Source organism: Nerophis ophidion, linkage group LG02 (genome assembly GCF_033978795.1).
Source record: "Nerophis ophidion isolate RoL-2023_Sa linkage group LG02, RoL_Noph_v1.0, whole genome shotgun sequence".
NCBI classification, from domain to species: Eukaryota; Metazoa; Chordata; class Actinopteri; order Syngnathiformes; family Syngnathidae; genus Nerophis; species Nerophis ophidion.
Window position 1 is genome coordinate 46,677,134 of NC_084612.1, and position 22,477 is coordinate 46,699,610.

At 39.6% G+C, this 22,477-nt stretch overlaps 1 protein-coding gene across 3 annotated transcripts in view; it reads left to right on the forward strand.

Annotated features, from left to right (window-relative positions):
- Window positions 1-22,477, forward strand: part of ngfb (nerve growth factor b (beta polypeptide)) — a 63,840-nt gene that overhangs the window by 36,712 nt on the left and 4,651 nt on the right. The window contains exon 2 of one of the 3 annotated variants that reach the window (XM_061885156.1): window positions 19,454-19,581. The exons of the other annotated variants lie outside the window; for them this stretch is intronic. The gene's annotated coding sequence lies outside the window, so the exon portion shown is untranslated. The remainder of the gene's footprint in view (window positions 1-19,453; window positions 19,582-22,477) is intronic. 3 annotated transcript variants of the gene reach the window in all.

The following is a 22,477-nucleotide window of genomic DNA, read 5'->3' on the forward strand; positions in this document are numbered from 1 at the left end:
TTGTTTCCTGTTTATATTTTGTAGCCAAGTTTTATACCTCCTTGTGAGCGCCCTTAGTTTGATTATTTTTGATTATAGTGTTTGTTTATTTAATAAATCATGTACCAGAATTCACGCCTGGCTCGTCCTGTAATCCCGCTGCGTCAAAGGAGCACACTCAATCCATGTCCAAGCCTGACAGAAAGATTCCAGCTCCAGGACGAGCTCCAAGTCCAAGTCGACCGCCAAGCCCAAGTCCATGTCGACCGCCAAGCCCAAGTCCAAGTCGACCGCCAAGCCCAAGTCCAAGTCGACCGCCAAGCCCAAGTCGTCCGCCAAGCCCAAGTCCACGTCGAAGCAAAATGCCCCCAGTGGCAGCTCCACGTTGAAGCCAAGTGCCCCCAGTGGCAGCTCCACGTCGAAGCCAAGTGCCCCCAGTGGCAGCTCCACATCGAAGCCAAGTGCCGCCAGTGGCAGCTCCACGACCACGTCGACCGGCAAGTCCACGACGAACGCCAACGCCTGCCACGATGACGACGCGCCCGCCTCCTTGTTGGCCACGGATGTGGCTGCTACGTGGGCGTCCACCACGCCAAGGATGCCGACCTCCTCGTCGGCCACAGTGGTGGCAACTAGGTGGTCGTCCGCCACGCCAAGGGGGTCCGCCACGGATGTGGCTGCTACGTGGGTCGCCCATCTCGGTCCTCCACGCGTCGCCGCCACCTGACTCTGCCCCGATGGATACGGGAACACGTGGTTTGGCGATCCACCGCCATGTCCCCCTCCCGCCCTCCCATGACTCTCGATCATAGTTTTCTTGACTCTCGATCATAGTTTTGTTTTGTTTTTTGTTTTTGGACATCTGGGAGCTGTCCTTAACGGACGGGGGGGGGGGGGGGGGGGGGCGGCTCTGTCACACCTATGGATCATGTTTTGGTTCTAATTACCACAGCAGTATTTAAGTCATTTGTTTTCCTTTCCTCGGCCTGGCTTCTTTACCTACTGGACTGTGTTGAATACACACTCGCACGCACCCTATCCATGCTGTTCAAACCTTCACGTCCTCGCCCACAGTTTCATGCCGAGTAAGTTTATGTATTTATGCCACAGTGCTAGTTTTGTCTGCTCATAGTTCATTTATGCCAATCGAGCAAGTGTTTTTGTTTCCTGTTTATATTTTGTACCCAAGTTTTATACCTCCTTGTGAGCGCCCTTAGTTTGATTATTTTTGATTATAGTGTTTGTTTATTTAATAAATCATGTACCTGAATTCCCGCCTGGCTCGTTCTGTAATCCCGCTGCATCGAAGGAGCACACTCAATCCATGTCCAAGCCTGACATATAACAGTGTTGTTTAGTGTGGATTCACAATATGGCACATGATTATGACAGTGTTTATCAGAGTGGTTTCACTATATGCCACATGTTTCTGAAAGTGTTGTTTAGTGTGGTTTCACAATATGGCACATATTTATGAAAGTGTTTTTTATTGTGGTTTCACAATATGGCACATATTTATGAAAGTGTTGTTTAGTGTGGTTTCACAATATGGCACATATTTATGACGGTGTTGTTCATACTTGCCAACCCTCCCGGATTTTCCGGTATACTCCTGAAATTCAGCGCCTCGCCCGAAAACCTCCCAGAAGAAATTTTCTCACGAAAATCTCACGCCCCCTCCAGCTCCTTGCGGTCAGCGGACCTGAGTGGGGACAGCCTATTTTCACGTCCGCTTTCCCACTATATAAACAGCTTGCCTGCCCAATCACGTTACAACAACTACGGATTTGAATAAAAAACTGCACACACAAGGAGACTAAGCAAAAGAACGAAGAAGTTACAGCCATGGCGACGCCGTCTGTAATAGAGTTATTCTATGTTGTCTGTTGCCATCTCCTGGTGAATATTGGCTATGGTGTTATGGGGTTGCTTTTTGATTGGCCAACGATTTACGTGGTGTTGGGCACCTGACGGCAAGTGAGGGAATCTGTTCTGAAGCCCACAGTAAAGAGACATTACTTTATCACCTCACCTGGTTATTGACTCCAACCTAATATATTACACCGTCAACGAGCAAAATGAAGAAATAAATGGCAGAACAAAGGTAACTCAATTAGTGAAAGGTAAGTGTTGTTGTTGTTTCTTTTAGTAACCAGCAAGCACAGTACAATTAGTAGAACAACTGTGTTTTTATTAGGTGCTTTCTGAAATTCAACTATTTCTTTTATTTATATGTATGATAAAATAAATATATATAGCTAGAATTCACTGAAAGTCAAGTATTTCATACACATGGATGTATGTATATATATATACATATATATATGTGTATATATAAATAATAGTATATGTATATATATATATATATATATATATATATATATATGAAATACTCGAGTTGGTGAATTGTAGATGTAAATGTATTCCTCCCCTCTTAACCACGCCCTCCCACCCCACACCTGCCGAAATCGGAGGTCTCAAGGTGTGCAAGTATGGTGTTACGAAATTGGAGAGTGTTTCCCAAGGATGCAGAGACGTAGTTTGATATAGTTAAGTTCTTCCTTTATTTAGGTGGAAGTGGAACGTAGCCAAAACAAAAGACGATGGTGGAAATGCAAAAACACACCATGAATAAATAACTATATCAAACAACCAAAAATTGAACAGAAAACGCTAGACAAAGCTAGGAACAATACAGGCTGGGAAAAATACAAAACAGGAGTACAAAGTACAAAATAAGGACGCTAGACGAAGCTAGGATGATTTACTTCAAAACACGAAGTAAAACAAAGAAAAAAAATGTTAACTAAAGGCGCTAGACAAGGCTAGGGTATAAATAGGAAAACCTGAGAGGTGCACAAGACAGACTAGAAAGACTGCGAGTGTGTAGGAGGCCAAGACACATGCGAGTGAACTTGCAGTGGATACAAAGTTCCAGCACTGAACGGCCGTCAGAACCCAGACTAAATAGGCCACCTAATCAACTTTCAGGTGTGCACGATTGCCCAGCGTCAGCTGCACTACAGACTGTGGGCGAGAGCGAGAGTAATCATGACGTGCAAACCAACACAGAAAAACATGAAAAATTCAGTTCACCACATATGGTGTTGTTTAGTGTGGTTTCACTATGTGGCACATCTTTATGACAGTATTGTTTAGTTTGGTTTCACTATATGGCATATGTGTATGACAGTAGTGTTTAGTGTGGTTTCATTATTAGGCACATATTTATGGGAAAGTTCTTTGAAGTGGTTACACCATATGCCACATGTTTATGACATGGTTGTTTAGTGTGGATTCACAATATGGCACATATTTATGACCTTGTTAATTAGTGTGGTTTCATTATATGGCACATATTTATGACAGTAATGTTTGGAGTGGTTTCACCATATGCCACATGTTAATGAAAGTGTTGTTTAGTGTGGTTTCACAAAATGGCACATATTTATGACGGTGATGTTTAGTGTGGTTTCACTATATGGCACATGTTTAAAACAAAGCTGCTCAGTGTGGTTTCTGAATACGGCACATATATATGACAGTGTTTTTTAGTGTGGTTTCACTATATGGTACATTTTTATGACAGTGTGTTTTAGTGTGGTTTCCATATACGGCACATGTTCATGACAGTGTTGTTTTACAACATGGCACATATTTATGACAGCGTTATTTCGTGTGGTTTAACAATATGACACATATTTATGACAGTGTTGTTTAGTTTGGTTTCACTATATGGCATATGTTTATGACAGTGTTGTTTGAAGCGGTTTCACCATATGCCACATGTTTATAAAAGTGTTGTTTAGTGTGGTTTCACTATATGGCGCATGTTTATGGCAAAGTTGTTTATTCTGGTTTCTCAATATGAAACATAATTATGAAAGTGTTGTTGAGTGTAGTTTCACTATATGGCACATTTTTATGACAGTGTTGTTTTTAATGTGGTTTCACTATATGGCATATCTTTACGACAGTGTTGTTTGGTTTGGTTTCACTATATGGCACATATTTATCACAGTGTTGTTTAGTTTGGTTTCCATATATGGCACATATTTATGACTGTTGTTTAGTGTGGTTTCACCATATGTCACATGTTTATGAAAGTTTTGTTTAGTGTGGTTTCACTATATGGCGCATGTTTATGACAGTGTTGTTTAATGTGGTTTCACTATATGGCACATGTTTATGACAGTGTTGTTTAGTTTGGTTTCACTATATGGCACATGTTTATGACATGGTTGTTTAGTGTGGTTTCACTATATGGCAAATATTTATGACAGTGTTGTTTAGTGTGGTTTCACTATATGGCACATGTTTATGACAGTGTTGTTTAGTTTGGTTTCACTATATGGCACATGTTTATGACATGGTTGTTTAGTGTGGTTTCACTATATGGCAAATATTTATGACAGTGTTGTTTAGTGTGGTTTCACTATTAGGCACATGGTTTTAACAGTGTTGTTTGGTTTGGTTTCACTATATAGCGCATGTGTATGACAGTAGTGTTTAGTGTGGTTTCACTATATGGCACATAATTATGAAAGTGTTGTTAATTTTGGTTTACTTATACGGCACATAATTATGACAGTGTTGTTTAATGTGGTTTCACTATATGCCACATGTTTATGAAAGTGTTGTTTAGTGTGGTTTCACTATATGGCGCATGTTTATGGCAAAGTTGTTAAGTGTTGTTTCACTATATGGCACATCATTATGACAGTGTTGTTTAGTGTGGATTTACAATATGGCACATATTTATGACGGTGTTGTTTAGTGTGGTTTCATTAAATGGCACATTTTTATGGCAGTGTTGTTTAGTGTGGTTTCATTATATGGCACATAATTATGACAGTGTTGTTTGAAGTGGTTACAACATATGCCACCTGTTTATGAAAGTGTTGTTTAGTGTGGTTTCACTATATGGCGCATGTTTATGGAAAAAGATGTTAAGTGTGGTTTCACTATATGGCACATCATTATGACAGTGTTGTTCAGTGTGGATTCACATATTTATGACATTGTTAATTAGTGTGGTTTCATTATATGGCACATATTTATGCCAAAGTTGTTAAGTGTGGTTTCCCAGTAAGGAAAATGTTTTTGAAAGTATTTCTTAGTGTGGTTTCACTATTTGGCACATGTTTTAACAGTGTTGTTTGGTTTGGTTTCACTAAATAGCACATGTGTATGACATTAGTGTTTAGTGTGGTTTCACTATATGGCACATAATTATGAAAGTGTTGTTTATTTTGGTTTACTTATACGGCACATAATTATGACAGTGTTGTTTAATGTGGTTTCACTATATGCCACATGTTTATGAAAGTGTTGTTTAGTGTGGTTTCACTATATGGCGCATGTTTATGGCAAAGTTGTTAAGTGTTGTTTCACTATATGGCACATCATTATGACAGTGTTGTTTAGTGTGGATTTACAATATGGCACATATTTATGACGGTGTTGTTTAGTGTGGTTTCATTAAATGGCACATTTTTATGGCAGTGTTGTTTAGTGTGGTTTCATTATATGGCACATAATTATGACAGTGTTGTTTGAAGTGGTTACAACATATGCCACCTGTTTAGGAAAGTGTTGTGTAGTGTGGTTTCACTATATGACGCATGTTTATGGAAAAGATGTTAAGTGTGGTTTCACTATATGGCATATCATTAAAACAGTGTTGTTCAGTGTGGAGTCACATATTTATGACATTGTTAATTAGTGTGGTTTCATTATATGGCACATATTTATGGCAAAGTTGTTAAGTGTGGTTTCCCAGTGAGGAAAATGTTTTTGAAAGTATTTCTTAGTGTGGTTTCACAACATGGCAAATATTATGACAGTATTTTTTTATGTGGTTTCACTATATGGCACATGTTTATGACAGTGTTGTTTACTGTGGATTCACAATATGGCAAAATATGACAAATTTCCCCGCGGGGACAATAAAGTTGAACCTTGATCCTTGAACCTTGAACCTAGATATTTATGACGGTGTTGTTGAGTGTGGTTTCACTATTTGGCACACAATTATTACAATGTTGTTTGAATTGGTTTCCCTATAGGGCACATATTTATGACAGTGTTGTTTAGTTTTGTTTTACAACATGGCACATGTTTATGACAATGTTGTTTAGTGTGGTTTCACTAAATGGCACATTTTTATGACAGTGGTGTTAAGTGTGGTTTCACTAAATGGCACATGTTTATGATAGTGTTGTTTAGTGTGGTTTCACTATATGGCACATAATTATGACAGTGTTGTTTAGTTTCTTTCCCTATATGGCACATATTTATGACAGAGTTGTTTAGAGTGGTTTCACTAAATGGCACATTTTTATGACAGTTTTGTTTAGTGTGATTTCACTATACGGCACATAATTATGACAGTGTTTTTTGGTTTGGTTTCACTATACGTCATGACAGTGTTTTTTGTGGTTTCATAATATGGCACATGTTTATGAAAGTGTTTTTTTAGTGTGCTTTCATTATATGGCACATGTTTATGACAGTGTTGTTTAGTGTGGTTTCACTATTTGGCACACAATTATTACAGTGTTGTTTAAATTGGTTTCCCTATAGGGCACATATTTATGACAGTGTTGTTTAGTTTTGTTTTACAACATGGCACATGTTTATGACAGTGTCTTTTTTATTGTAGTTTCACAATATGACACATATTTATGACAATGTTGTTTAGTGTGGTTTCACTATATGGCGCATGTTTATGGCAAAGCTGTTTAGTGTGGTTTCACTATATGGCACATCAATATGACAGTGTTTTTTAGTGTGGTATTACAATATGGCACATGTTTAAGACAAAGTTGTTTATTCTGGTTTCTCAATATGAAACATAATTATGAAAGTGTTGTTGAGTGTAGTTTCACTATATGGCACATTTTTATGACAGTGTTGTAGCTTAGCTAAAACTAATTACTACTGAAATTTCTTCCGCCTCAACAAAAACGATCATAAATAATTGTTCAGTACAGTAGCATCGCTAACCCAAAAAGGGACACCTTCCACTATCTCCACCCACTCCGCAGATGACTTTATGAATTTCTTAATAAGAAAATAGGACTCATTAGAAAGGAGATTAAAGACAACACATCCCAGCTACAACTGGGCCTTAATATCACAGATACAAATGGATATACGATGGATATTGCCATCCAAAATAGTCTCTCTCTTTTTGATGAAATAACATTAGAGGAACTCCTATGTCATGTAAATGGGATAAAACCAACAACATATTTATTTGACCCACTTCCTGGGAAACTTATCAAGGAACTGTTTGTAATATTAGGTCCATCAGTGCTTAATATTGTAAACGTATAACTTTCCTCTGGCACCGTTCCACTAGCATTCAAAAAGTGGTTATTAATTCTCTGCCCAAAAGACCTAACCTCGATCCTGACCTCATTGTAAACTACTGGCCGGTGTCCCACCTTCCCTTTTTTTTTAAATCCTCCAAAAAAATTGTTGCACAGCAGCTAAATGAACACTTAGCGTCTAACAATCTCTGTGAACCCTTTCAACCTGGTTTCAGGGCAAATCACTCTACGGACACAGCCCTCGCAAAAATGACTAATGATCCATTGCTAACGATGAATGCTGATGCATTATTCATGTTGCTGCTTATTGATCTTAGCGCTGTTTTCCATTCCGTCCATCATAATATTTTATTAGAGCGTATCAAAATATGTATTGATATGTCAGACTTAGCCTTGTATTGGTTTAACTCTTATCTTTCTGACAGGATGCAGTGCGTCTCTCATGACAATGTGACCTCAGACTATGTTAAGGAAACGTCTGGAGTTCCCCAGGGTTCGGTTCTTGGCCTTGCACTCTTCAGCATACACATGCTGCCGCTAGGTGACATCATACGCAAATACGGTGTTAGCTTTCGCTGTTATGATGATGACAACCAACTCTACATACCCCTAAAGCTGTCAGGTTTTTCACTGACAGTTTAGTTATGTTTTCGTTTTTCCTCTGTTTGTTTTTATTTCCTGTCAGCCCTCTTATTTTGGTTCCTTTCCCTGCACATCTCCCTGAGGGCTTGTTTCCCTCATTTGTCCCTGATTGGCAGTCTGGCACACCTGGTGGTAATTGCCAATCAGGCCACTATTTATACCTGCCTCTCCCTCCAGTCAGCGCTGGAGTATTGTAGCTGTAAGCTGTATGCCGTGGACTGTTTGCAGTATCCTGTATGCAGTATCCTGTATGCCGAAAGCTGTTTGCAGCTTGTTGTCTTCTTCTTCCTCGTTTCCCGTTTGCTGGTTCCTGTTGCCTGTTTCATAGTTTGTGTTTTTCCTGCATTTTTTAATGTCCAAAAAATAAACTGTCTGTGACAAACATGATAAAAGCTGGATTGTAGTCAGCTGGGAACGTGTCTTATGGAAAATAAACAATGGATGTCCGCTTACTTTTTGCAACTCAACACTAAGGAAACGGAAATGCTGATTATCGGTCCTGCGAGACACCAACACCTATATAATAATACCACTTTAACATTTGACAACCAAACAATTACACACTTGTTTAATAATACCACCTTATCATTTGAAATCCTAAAAATTACACAAAGTGACATCTGGGTATTATCTTCGACCCAACTCTCTCGTTTGAGTCACACAGTAAGAATGTTACTAAAACAACTCTCTTGTTTGAGTCACACATTAAGAGTGTTACTAAAACAACTGTCGTTTGAGTCACACATTAGAGTGTTACTAAAACGGCCTTCTTTCATCACCGTAATATCGCAAAAATTTGTTCCAGCGACGCTGAGATCATTATTCACCGTACGTTACGTCTCGTCTCGATTACTGTAACGTATTATTTTCATGTCTCCCTTTGACTAGCATTAAAAGATTAGTGTTGGTACAAAATGACAGGAACAACAAAGTTTAATTTTATCAGGCCAATAATGTATATACACTGTACCTTTGTATACCTATATTAATGTATACCTATATAGGTTCCTATACTAAATATATATATATGTATGTATATATATATATATATGTATGTATATATATATATATATATATATATATATATATATATATATATATATATATATATATATATATATATATCCATCCATCCATTTTCTACCGCTTATTCTCTTTTTGTACACCCTGGACAAGTCGCCACCTCATCGCAGGGCCAACACAGATAGACGGACAACATTCACACTCACATTCACACACTAGGGCCAATTTAGTGTTGCCAATCAACTTATCCCCAGGTGCATGTCTTTGGAGGTGGGAGGAAGCCGGAGTACCCGGAGGGAACCCACGCATTCACGGGGAGGACATGCAAACTACACACATACATATACATACATATATATATATATATATATATATATATATATATATATATATATATATGTATATATACATATATATATGTATATATTCATATATATATACATATATATATATATATGTATATATATATATATATATATACATATATATATATATATATATACAGTTATATATATATATATAACTGGCTTCCTGTACACCTAAGATGTGACTCTAAGGTTTTACTACTGAGGTATAAAATACTACACAGTCTCGCTCCATCCTATCTTGCTGATTGTATTGTACAATATGTACCGGCAAGAAATCTGCGTTCAAAGAACTCCGGCTTATTTGTGATTCCCAGAGTGCAAAAAAAGTCTGTGGGCTATAGAGCGTTTTTTATTGGGGCTCCAGTACTCTGGAATGTTCTAGCAGTAACAGTTAGAGATGCTACCTCAGTGGAAGCATTTAAGTACCATCTTAAAACTCATTTGTATACTCTAGCCTTTAAATAGACCCCCTTTCAGACCAGTTGATCTGCTGTTACTTTTCTGCTCTGCCCCCTCTCTTACGTGAAGAGGGGTGGGCACGAATTTGGTGACCACAGATGACCCGCTAGCTGTCCAAAGTCATAACACAGGGTGGACCACTCATCTGTGCATCAGTTGGAGACGTCTCTGCACTGCTGACTTGTCTCCACTCAAGATGATCTCCTGCTGGTCTCACTATGGACTGGACTCTCACACTATTATGTTAGATCTACTATGGACTGGACTCTAACTATTATGCTGGATCCCTGATTGACTGGATTCTCACAATATTGTGTTAGATCCACAATGGACTGGCCTCTCACACTATTATGTAAGATCCACTATGGACTGGACTCTGACACTATTATGTTAGATCCACTATGGACTGGACTCTCACTATTATGTTAGATCCACTACGGACTGGATTCTCACATTTGCGGTCCCTTATAAGGTTTCTCATTCTCATCCCATTGGGTTGAGTTTTTTTCTTGCCTTGATGTGGGATCTGAGTCCAGGATGTCGTTGTGGCTTGTGCAGCCCTTTGAGACACTCTTGATTTAGGGCTATACAAGTAATAATTGATTGATTGACGGATTGATGTTTATGACAGTGTTGTTTAGTGTAGTTTGACTTAATAACAGATATGACTGTTGTTTAGTGTGGTTTCACTATATAGCAAATGTTTATGACAGTGTTGTTAATTGTGGTTTTACAATATTACACATATTTATGACAGTGTTGTTTAGTATGGTTTCACTATATGGCACAATTTTATGACAGTGTTGTTTAGTGTGGTTTCACTATATGGCACATGTTTATGACAATGTTGTTTAGTTTGGTTTCAGTATTTGGCACAGATTTATGACAGTATTGTTTAGTGTGGTTGTACAATATGACATGTTTATGTCAATGTTGTTTAGTGTGGTTTTACTTTATGGCACATATTTATGACAGTGTGTAGTGTGGTTTCACTTAATGGTACATGTTTAAGACCGTTTTGTTAAATGTGGTTTCATTATATGGATCATATTTATGACAAAGTTGTTTAGTGTGGTTTCACTATACGGCAAATGTTTATGACAGTGTTTTTTAGTGAGGTTTTACAATATGGCACATGATAATGACACTGTTGTTTAGTGTGGTTTCACAATATGGCACATATTTATGACAGTGTTGTTTGGTGTGGTTTCACAATATGGCACATATTTATGCCTGTGTTAGTTAGTGTATTTTCACCATTTGGCACATAATTATGACAGTGTTGTTTGGGGTGGTTTCATTATATGGCACATATTTATGACACTTTTGTTAAGAGTGGTTTCAGTAATTGGCACATATTCATGACAGTGTTGTTTAGTGTGGTTTCACAATATGGCACATATTTTTGACAGTGTTGTTTAGTGTAGTTTTACAATATGGGACGTGTTGATTACAGTGAATTTTAGTGTGGTTTTTCGATATGGCACATGTTAATGAGAGTGTTGTGTAGCCTGCTTTCACCATTTGGCACGTTTATAAAAGTGTTGTTTAGTTTGGTTTCTTTATGAGGCACATAATTATGACAATGTTGCTTAGAGTGTTTTTTCTATATGGCACATATTTAAGACAATGTTGTTTACTGTGGTTTCACAAAATGGCATATGTAAATGGTAAATGGGTTGTACTTGTATAACGCTTTTCTACCCTTTTAAGGAACTCAAAGCGCTTTGACACTATTTCCACATTCACTCATTCACACACACACACATTCACACACTGATGGTGGGAGCTGCCATGCAAGGCGCTAACCAGGACCCATCAGGAGCAAGGGTGAAGTGTCTTCCTCAAGGACACAACGGACGTGACGAGGTTGGTAGAAGGTGGGGATTGAATCAGGAACCCTTCGATTGCTGGCACGGCCAAGCTCCCAACAGCGCCATGCCGTCAAATGTGTTTGACAGTGTTGTTTAGTGTTGTTTTACAATATGGCACATGATTATGACAGTGTTTAGTGTGGTTTCACTATATGGCAAATGGTTATGACAGTGTTGTTTAGTGTAGTTTCACAATATGGCACGTATTTGACAGTATTGTTTGGTGTGGTTTTACAATATGGCACATGACTATGACAGTGTTGTTTAGTGTGGTTTTACAATATGGCACATGATCATGACACTTGTTTAGTGTGGTTTCATTACGTGGCCCATGTTTATGACAGTGTTGTTTGGTGTGGTTTTACAATTTGGCACATATTTATGAGATTGTTGTTTAGTGTGATTTAACAATATGGCACATATTTATGACAGTGTTGTTTAGTGTGGTTTCACTAATAGCAAATATTCATGACAGTGTTGCTTAGTGTAGTTTCATTATATAGCAAGTTTTTATGACAGTGTTCTTTAGTGTGGTTTCACAGTAGAGCACATATTTATGACAGTGTTGTTAAGTTTGGTTTTACAATATGGCACATGTTTATTACACTGTTGTTTAGTGTGGTTTCACTACATAGCACATATTTATGACAAAGTTGTTTTGTGTGGTTTCAGTAATTGGCACAAATTTATAGCAGCTCCTCTCTGAGCTGCCACATTACCGTGGTAGAGGAGTTTGCGTGTCCAAATGATCATAGGAGCTATGTTGTCCAGGGGCTTTCATGCCCCTTGGTAGCGTCTCCCAAGACAAACTGGTCCTAGGTGTGGGATCAGACAAAGAGCAGCTCAAAGACTTCTATGGAATTACAACAAAATGGACTCAGATTTCCTTTGCCCGGACGCGTGTCACTGGGGCCCCGCCTGGAGTTGGGGCACGATGACAAGCGCCTGGTGGCCAGGCCTGTCCCCATGGGGCCTGGCCGGACACAGTCCGAAGAGGCAACGTGGGTCACCCCTCCAATGGGCTCACCACTCATGGGAGGGGCCATAGAGGTTGGGTGCATTGTGAGCTGGGCGGCAGCCAAAGGCAGGTACTTGGCAGTCTGATCGTCGACTACATAAGCTAGCTCTTAGGATGTGGAACGTCAGGGGCCTGATCTAGTGCGCGAGGAAGAGAAGTTCCGGCTGGATATAGTCAGACTCACCTCGACGCACAGCAAGGGCTCTGAAACCAGTTCTCTCATTAGGGGCTGGACTCTCTTCCACACTGGTGTTGCCCGCAGTGAGAGGCGACGAGCTAGGGTAAATAATTAAATGGGTTGTACTTGTATAGCGCTTTTCTACCTTCAAGGTACTCAAAGCGCTTTGACACTACTTCCACATTTACCCATTCACACACACATTCACACACTGATGGAGGGAGCTGCCATGCAAGGCGCCAACCAGCACCCATCAGGAGCAAGGGTGAAGTGTCTTGCTCAGGACACAACGGACGTGACGAGGTTGGTTCTAGGTGGGATTTGAACCAGTGACCCTCGGGTTGCGCACGGCCACTCTTCCACTGCGCCACGCCGGGTAGCAATTCTTGTTGTCCCCCGGCTCAAAGCCTGTACGTTGGAGTTCAACGCAGTGGACGAGAGGATAGTCTCCCTCCGCCTTTGGGTGGGGCGACGGGTCTTGACTGTTGTTTGTGCTTACGCACCAAACAGCTGTTCTGAGTAGCCACCCTTTTTGGATACACTTCAGGGAGTACTGGAAAGTGCTCCCCCGAGTGATTCCCTTGTCCTACTGGGGAACTTCAACGCTCATGTTGGCAACGACAGTGAAACCTGGAGAGGCGTGATTGGGAAGAATGGCCACCCGGATCTGAACCAGAGTGGTGTTTTGTTATTGGACTTTTGTGATCGTCACAGATTGTCCATAACAAACACCATGTTCAACATAAGGGTGTCCATATGTGCACTTGGCACCAGGACACCCTAGGTCGTCTCTGCTTTGTCTGCGTCACAGGACTCGATGTTCAATCTTGGCAGTCAGCAGACGATTCGCAATCTTTTGGATTGCCAGTTGTCCGTTTGCACGGATAGAAAAGTACAACTTCAGTACAATTGAAAATGACTATAGCAACGGCCCTTAAGCATGTCATCAGATTCATCTTCCCTGTCGTCTGCCAGATGATGCATCTGAACAGTTCTGGGCTAATCGCTGTGGTAATCAGACAGTTAAGCAGAGAACACAGACAGGGAAATACATTAACATTCACACAACGTCAGTATTGCTGCAAGCACAGCCATAGATACTAGAATTGATTAATGGTAAATGGTAAATGGGTTGTACTTGTATAACGCTTTTCTACCCCTTTTTAAGGAACTCAAGGCACTTTGACAGTATTTCTACATTCGCCCATTCACACACACGTTCACACACTGAAGGTGGGAGATGCCATGCAAGGCGCTCACCAGGGCCCATCAGGAGCAAGGGTGAAGTGTCTTGCCCAAGGACACAACGGATGTGACTAGCATGGTAGAAGGTGGGGATTGAACCAGTAACCCTCAGATTGCTGGTACAGCCACTCTACCAATTTCGTCACGCCGTCCAAGGCCTTTTATTTGCAGAAAACACATCTAACCATCCATCCCACATAGATGTATCTATGCCAGACCTCATCGCAGGGCCAACACAGATAGACAGACAACATTCACACTCACATTCACACATTAGGGCCAATTTAGTGTTGCCAATCAACCTATCCCCAGGTGCATGTCTTTGGAGGTGGGAGGAAAGAACCCACGCATTCACGGGGAGGACATGCAAACTCCACACAGAAAGAGCCCAAGCCCGGGATTGAACCCAGGACTACTCAGGACCTTCGTATTGTGAGGCAGACGCACAAACCCCTCTTCCACCGTGAAGCCCCCAGCTGCAACTTGATTTACCAATTTATAGTCGTCACCACCGTAGCTCCGTTTTTTTGTTTTTTTTTTATCAACTTATCTTTTTCTTTTGGTGTACTTTGTTGTTGCATGTCTTTTAGTGTATCATTATTCAAGGCCCTAGTTTGTAGTTTGAAAAACTTGCATTTCTTGTTCTGCTGCTTGTTTTGCTGTTTTCTCCGCATACGAGTTTCTTCGTGATTTTGCGTCCGTTCCGTTGGTGTGTGTCGCACATTTGCATATTGCTATTTTAGTTGCTAACTGTACCACTTTTAATAATTATTTTAATAGCTCTCCATGTGTTACTGTTTTTCCTGTTGACGTTATCATTCCTCTATTTTGCCAGTGTTGTGCATATGTGTGCACTGTTGAGAATGCATATTGGCTTTTTGTGTGCATTGTAACATTTTGATTTTTCATTACGTTACATACTTCTGTTAGTGCTACTAGATATGCAGCTTGCGCTGAGTAATTCGATGGTCATTTAATAGCTTTCCAAAAATTAGTTGCCATAAAAACCACACATCATATTCTATTTATATTTCACAGAATGCTGCTTCAGCTTTTGAATTTCACTCTACAGGTGATGACATTTTTGGATCTTATTCATACATTAATTTATTTAATGGAACTCCTATTTCAATGTAATTTGGTATCCAATTTCTACAGTAATTAGTTAATCCTAGAAATGACATCATTTGCTTTTTTGTTTGTGGTTTTGGTGCTTGTAGTATTGCTGTTTTTTGTACTTTCCACAATAGTACGTCCATCTTTGTTTAGAGAATGTCCTAGATACTTCACTTCTGTTTTGCATAAATGGACTTTTGTTTTGCTTACTTTGTGTCCTTCACTATGTAGATGATTTAATAACGCTAATGTATATTTTCTTCAGGTTTCCTTATCTGGTGATGCTAACAATATGTCATCTATGTATATCAGGACTTTTGTCCTCCTCCTGGAGGGTTGAATTTGGACATGATTGCATGCATTTCTTGTGAATAGATTGTTGGACTTTCCGCATACCCTTGAGGTAATCTTGTATAGGTGTATATTTTCCCTTTATATGTAAATGCAATTCAAAATTGACTTCTTTATGTATTGGTATCGAGAAGAATGCATTACTGATATCAATCACTGTGAAATGTGTCCAATCCTGCATATGATGTTTAAAATCACAGCATTAATTGTCCTGATAAACCCTTAATCAATATTCCTAATTCAAATGTTATACGTATTACTTCATGTAATTTTAAGTAACATTTTAAACCCACTAAAAACTGTCTATACGTGAATTAAACTATAATTTTACAATTCTGAAGAGACATTCTTTTAATTCTTTATATTTTTTATTTGTAATTATTATTCAACAATATTCAAAGCAAACAGTTGTCTATCGCTATAGCTGTTGTGATTGCCATGCCTCCTTTATTTATTCTATGTTATGCCATTATCTTATCTTAGCTCAGCACCCAGATGTATGGTGTACTGCAAATGTCTAAAACATAAAACAACTTAATAATGTTAAACTACACATTAAAATTAAACGTACTTTAAATGTACAAGTAATAGATTCATTTTCACACATCCATTCCCAACGCGCCACACACACTCACACACACACACACACACACACATACGCACACACACACACACACAAAGTTGTGTGTGTGCGTGTGCACATCCTAAGAGATAAGGCGAGCAACACTCGAAGAGTGTTTTTCTTTGTTTTTTTTCCTCAACTTGTAAACATTAAACTTATTTTGAATCAATTTATCATTCTGTACATATTGACTCTTATTATAGTTATTAATATAGGTTCTTATTTTTCCATTATTTTAATTATATATATATATATATATATATATATATATATATATATATAATATATATAATTATATATGTATATATATATACATGTATATCTTCAGTGTACATTGTCTTCATGTCTTATTTCAATACCCCCACATTATCTGTTGTACGCATTAGTTTATTACATTTTACATTAAATTATTCTTATTGATTTCTTCCTCTTTCTTCATCTATTTTTAAATATTTATCTCGCTCCTAACCTCTCTCTCTATCCACACTACTCACAATCTCCAATTTACCATCCATTTTTCTAATTTTCTCCTTTTCAACAACACATTAATCCAACAATAAATCAGTCTTATAAAATACAACAGAGTCAGCAACCACATAATGTCATACATCTCTCCTTATCTCTTATCACTCTCTCTCTAATTGGTGTCATCTTTTAACAGTCATTCCTTCTTCATAATTTGATTGTATCGCTAATCCTAGCATAGCCATCACCTCTTGTCTTTGGAAGTTTACTGGAGAGTCCGATGCTCTTGCAGAAATGTTGTGTCCACTTAGTTTTATTCTCTACATGTAAATCTACATGCTTCAGTGTCACACAGAAATTTGATTTCTTCATGGTGGAAGAGGGGTTAGTGTGTCTGCCTCACAATACGAAGGTCCTGCAGTCCTGGGTTCAATCCCAGGCTCGGGATCTTTCTGTGTGGAGTTTGCATGTTTTCCACCATGATTTAATGGGTTCCCTCCGGGTACTCCGGCTTCCTCCCACCCCCAACAACATGCACCTGGGCATAGGTTGATTGGTAACGCAAAATTGGCCCTAGTGTGTGAATGTGAGTGTGAATGTTGTCTGTCTATCTGTGTTGGCCCTGCGATAAAGTGGCGACTTGTCCAGGGTGTACGCCGCCTTCCGCTGATTGTAGCTGAGATAGGCGCCAGCGCCCCCCGCGAGCCCAAAAGGGAATAAGCGGTAGGAAATGGATGGATGGATGGAGGGATGCCTTTTATTTGAATTATTATTTCTGGTTTACTTGCTGTTTGTTCACCTAAGTTCTCATAACTTAGTATGTTCTTATGATCACTCTGATCATTTTCTTTGTCTTTTGGTGTGGTCATTGGAGATTTGGATGTCTCCTGACCTGGTCATGCTGAGTAACCTTGATTGTTGTTGTGGAGGGGCGTGGTCGCGCGTCCCCTGCGGGCGGGGTGTGTACAGGGAAGCAGCCAACATGAGGGGTTCTCTTCTTCGTGAGGACAGAGGAGACCGAGAGGCTGAAAAGCAGAGAGTGAACGTTGTATAAAATAAACCCGATTGCCGAGAGCAAAAAAGAGGGACTTTGGAAACTATTGTGAATGTAAAATAAAATCTGTTCTGTTAAAGACGCACGTATCAAGTGTTGTGGTCCCAGTGATCCGCTAGGAATCCAAAGGGGAAGAGGAAGACCTCCACAGTTGTTTTTTCTTTTTCCGTCTCGTGTGAAATGTCCTTCTTTCCCACAACACCGACATGCATCAGGGAGTATCTGCTGTTGTTGTCGTTGTTGTCTTTTATGTTGGTTTGAATAGATTGTAATTGACCATTTTGGGTCTGCGTTTTTTGGGTCCCTTTTTGCGATTACTGTTGTTTTTTCCGATACACTTTCATTGTATGGCGGTAAATTTTGTCATTTGTTTAACATTGATCTACGTTTTGTTGTTTTTGGAGCGCTGGGTTTGGCGGCTTCTGTCTGTACTTCTTCCTCACTATCTTCCCTTACAATTTGCCTATTTCTTCCACTAACTGGGCCTGTCTCATAATATTCTGCTCTATGAAACATAAGCTTTTCGTCTCTCTTAGCCCTTTCTTTTTCCTCTTATTTTCCTTTTATTTCCCTTTCTTCCTGTTCTTCCTTTCTTTGAGCCATCCTCATCCAGCACTCCAAGTGTTCTTACCCCATTCTGGCCAGTTTCTTTTGGTTTACTCAGCATTTTTGTATTATAGATTCCCGCAGTTTTAATATATCACCTACTTTGAGGCATCAGGTAAATTCATGTTTTGAGATCCAGTTATGGAGAAATTTCCAGTCTTTACATTTTAACTCGTCTTTTGGACCAATGGTAAATGGTAAATGGGTTGTACTTCTATAGCACTTTTCTACCCCTTTTTAAGGAGCCCAAAGCGCTTTGACAGTATTTCCACATTCGCCCATTTACACACACATTCACACACTGACGGCGGGAGCTGCCATGCAAGGCGCTCACCAGGTCCCATCAGGAGCAAGGGTGAAGTGTCTTGCCCAAGGACACAACGGACGTGACTAGGATGGTAGAAGGTGGGGATTGAACCAATAACCCTCAGATTGCTGGCACAGCCACTCTACCAACTTTGCCACGCCGTCCCAAACCTAACCTTTGGTTTATTTGTCTCTTTTCCCATTTTGAGAATTTGGAGTAATCCGTCATCCTCTACAGAGCCGAACTCATAAGATCTTTGTTGTAAGATAGTGGTTTAAATTATTATTGTGGTATTCATTACTTCTACTGGAGGTTGTGCCCCAGTGGAGATGTCTCGCCTAGATCTTCCACAATAACCCACTATTACATCTCACAACTTTAGTTGTGAGATGTAATAGTAATAGTAGAAGTAACACACTCTCACTTTCACACCTGGTTTACGGAATTTTCAGTTTTTGTGGACTACGCCGTCCTTCAGACTATTTTCGTTTTTTACGTGGACTTTGCTGTCCTTAATTTGGCTTATTTTCAATGTTAAATTCAACAGGATTTTTGTTTTTTTGTGTACTCCGCCGTCCTTCTGATTCTTTCGCCTATTTACCTGTTAGGGCTTAGGATTTACAGGGTTTGTCTATGCGTCGTAACACTTAGTCACACACTCTTTCTATGCGTCGTAACCCTTAGTTACATGCTTTTTTCTATGCGTTGTAACCTTCAGTCACACGCAATTTTTCCTTTGTAATTTAAAACGTACTCACTGAAATCTGCATTCCTCACTCTTGTCCTCGGTTTTTCCCGCCAATCCTCAGATCCCAGTCGGGGTGAAGAAAAGCAGCTCCTCATTGGGAAATGGTTGCCATGGTCTTCTGGTTTTACTCACCCGGCTGGAATCGTCAGACATGTTGGAATCCGGCTCGAAGGACCAAGAAGATGTCAGGTTCAAACACTGATGACTTCTATTAAACAGACAAGAGGCAAGGAATCATGCAGAGACAAAGTAAAATTTGGCTCAATGAGGAGAGACATATTGGGCTGTACTTCTTAGTTACAGATCCAACCTACACTCTAAAGTCCAGCCCACATGTTTCTTGTTATTTATTTGGGAGGTCCCTAGTTACTTCACTGAGGCTGCTACTGAAGGAAGGGGGGTAATTTCACCAGCCCCAGTTGGACACAATGTATGATTATTCAGAAATGCAAATGTGCTGACACGCGTGATATCGCCTTGTCTGCTTTGTCTGCATCACGGTACTCGATGTTCGGTCTTGGCAGTCAGCAGGCCGAGTCTGGACATAAACCCTCTTACGAGAAGACTTGCAATCTTTTGAATTGCCAGTTGTCCCTTTGCACTGATTGAAAAGTACAACTTCAGCAAAATTGATGATAACTGTAGTAACGGCCCGTAAAGCATAAGAGTTGTGTGATAATATACACATAATTATTCTAACAGTTTCCCCATAGGACACATATTTATGACAGTGTTGTTTAATGTGATTTCACTCTTTGGCACATTTTTATGACACTGTTGTTTAGTGTGGTTTCACAATATGGCACATGTTTACGACAATGTTGTTTAGTGTGGTTTCACTATATGGCACAAATTTATGACAGTGTTGTTTAGTGGTGTCGTTTCACTATACGGCACATGTTCATCTGAGTGTTGTTTAGTGCGGTTTCACTATATGGCAAATGTTTATGACAGTGTTGTTTAGTGGCGTTTCACTATATGGGACATATTTATGACAGTGTTGTTTAGTGTGGTTTCACTATATGGCACATGTTTACAACATTGTTGTTCATTGGGGTTAAACTGTATGGCACATGTTTATGACTGTTATTTAGTGTGGTTTCACAATATGGCACATTTACAACAGTGTTGTTTATTGTGCTTTCATTATATGGCACGTGTTTATGACTGTTGTTTAGTGTGGTTTCACAATACGGCACATGTTCATCTTAGTGTTGTTTAAATGGTAAATGGGTTGTACTTGTATAGCGCATTTCTACCTTCAAGGTACTCAAAGCGCTTTGACACTACTTCCACATTCACCCATTAACACACACATTCACACACTGATGGAGGGAGCTGCCATGCAAGGCGCTAACCAGCACTCATCAGGAGCAAGGGTGAAGTGTCTTGCTCAGGACACAACGGACGTGACGATGTTGGTACTACGTGGGGTTTCACTATATGGGTCATGTTTATGACAGTGTTGTTCAGTGTGGTTTCACTATAAGGCACATGTTTACGACAGTGTTTTTTATTGTGGTTAGACTATATGGCACATGTTTCTGACTGTTATTTAGTGTGGTTTCACAATACGGAACATGTTTACAACAGTATTGTTTATTGTGCTTTCATTATATGGCACGTGTTTATGACTGTGTTGTTTAGTGTGGTTTCATAAAATGGCACATGTGTATGACAGTATTGTTTGGCGTGGTTTCACTATATGGCATATGTTTACGACAGTGTTGTTAATTGTGGTTAAAGTATATGGCACATGTTTATGACTGTTATTTAGTGTGGTTTCACAATACGGAACATGTTTACAACAGTATTGTTTATTGTGCTTTCATTATATGGCACGTGTTTATGACTGTTTTGTTTAGTCTGGTTTCATAAAATGGCAGATGTGTATGACAGTATTGTTTGGCGTATTTTCACTATATGGCACATGTTTATGACAGTGTTGTTTAGTGGGGTTTCCCAATATGGCACATGTTCATGACAGATGTTGTTTAGTGTTGTTTTACAATATTGCATATATTTATGAATGTGTGGTTAAGTGTGGTTTCACTTTATGGCACATGCTTATGACAGTGTTGTTTAGTGTGGTTTCACAATATGGCAGAAGTTTATGAAAGCGTTGCTTAGTGTGGTTTCCCGATATGGCACATTTTTATGACAGTGTTGTTTAGTGGGGTTTTACAAAATGGCACATGATTATGATAGTGTTGCTTAGTGTGGGTTCCCAATATGGCATATATTTATGACAGTGTTGTTTAGTGGGGTTTTACAAAATGGCACATGATTATGATAGTGTCGTGTAGTGTGGTTTCACTATATGGCACATAATTATGACAGTGTTGTTTAGTGTGGTTTCACTATCTGGCACATGTTTATGACAGAGTTGTTTAGTGTGGTTTCACAATACGGCAAAAGTTTATGACAGAGTTGTTTAGTTTGGTTTCACAATACGGCAAAAGTTTATGAAAGTGTTGTTTTGTGTGGTTTCCCAATATGGCACATTTTATGACAATGTTGTTTAGTGTCGTTTCCCAATATGGCACACGTTTATGATAGTGTTGTGTAGTGTGGTGTCACTCTATGGCACATGTTTATGACTGTGTTGTTTAGTGTGGTATCACTATATGGCATATATTTATGACAGTGTTGCCCTTATTCGTACGGCCACCCTTAGTGTGACATGTATGGCTGTTGAGTATGAATGCATGGTGGTTAATATTGGTTGATAACAGTTCTGGGGTGGACAGGTCTGTCCATGTCATGATGTTGTCTGTCCAGGATGGATTCCCATAGTCTTCCTGGCTTCCCTCCATCCTTTAGTGTGCCCTGCATAATGGTCTTGCACAGGGTGTCATGGCGGCATGTGTGGCTGAACCAAGTTGATGTCCTTCTTCAGTCGTTTGCCAGCAGGGTTCTTGTTGACCAAACAGTCTTTGGACTTCACCTGGCACACCCTCACTGGTTTGTGTTGGTAGTATCTTGTCTTTTGTAAGGTCCTGCAGTTAGGAGTGTGAGCCTGCCATGAGGTTCATATTATCTGCAAAATGTAGATTGCAGATGGGCCTGCTGTTTATTGATATTG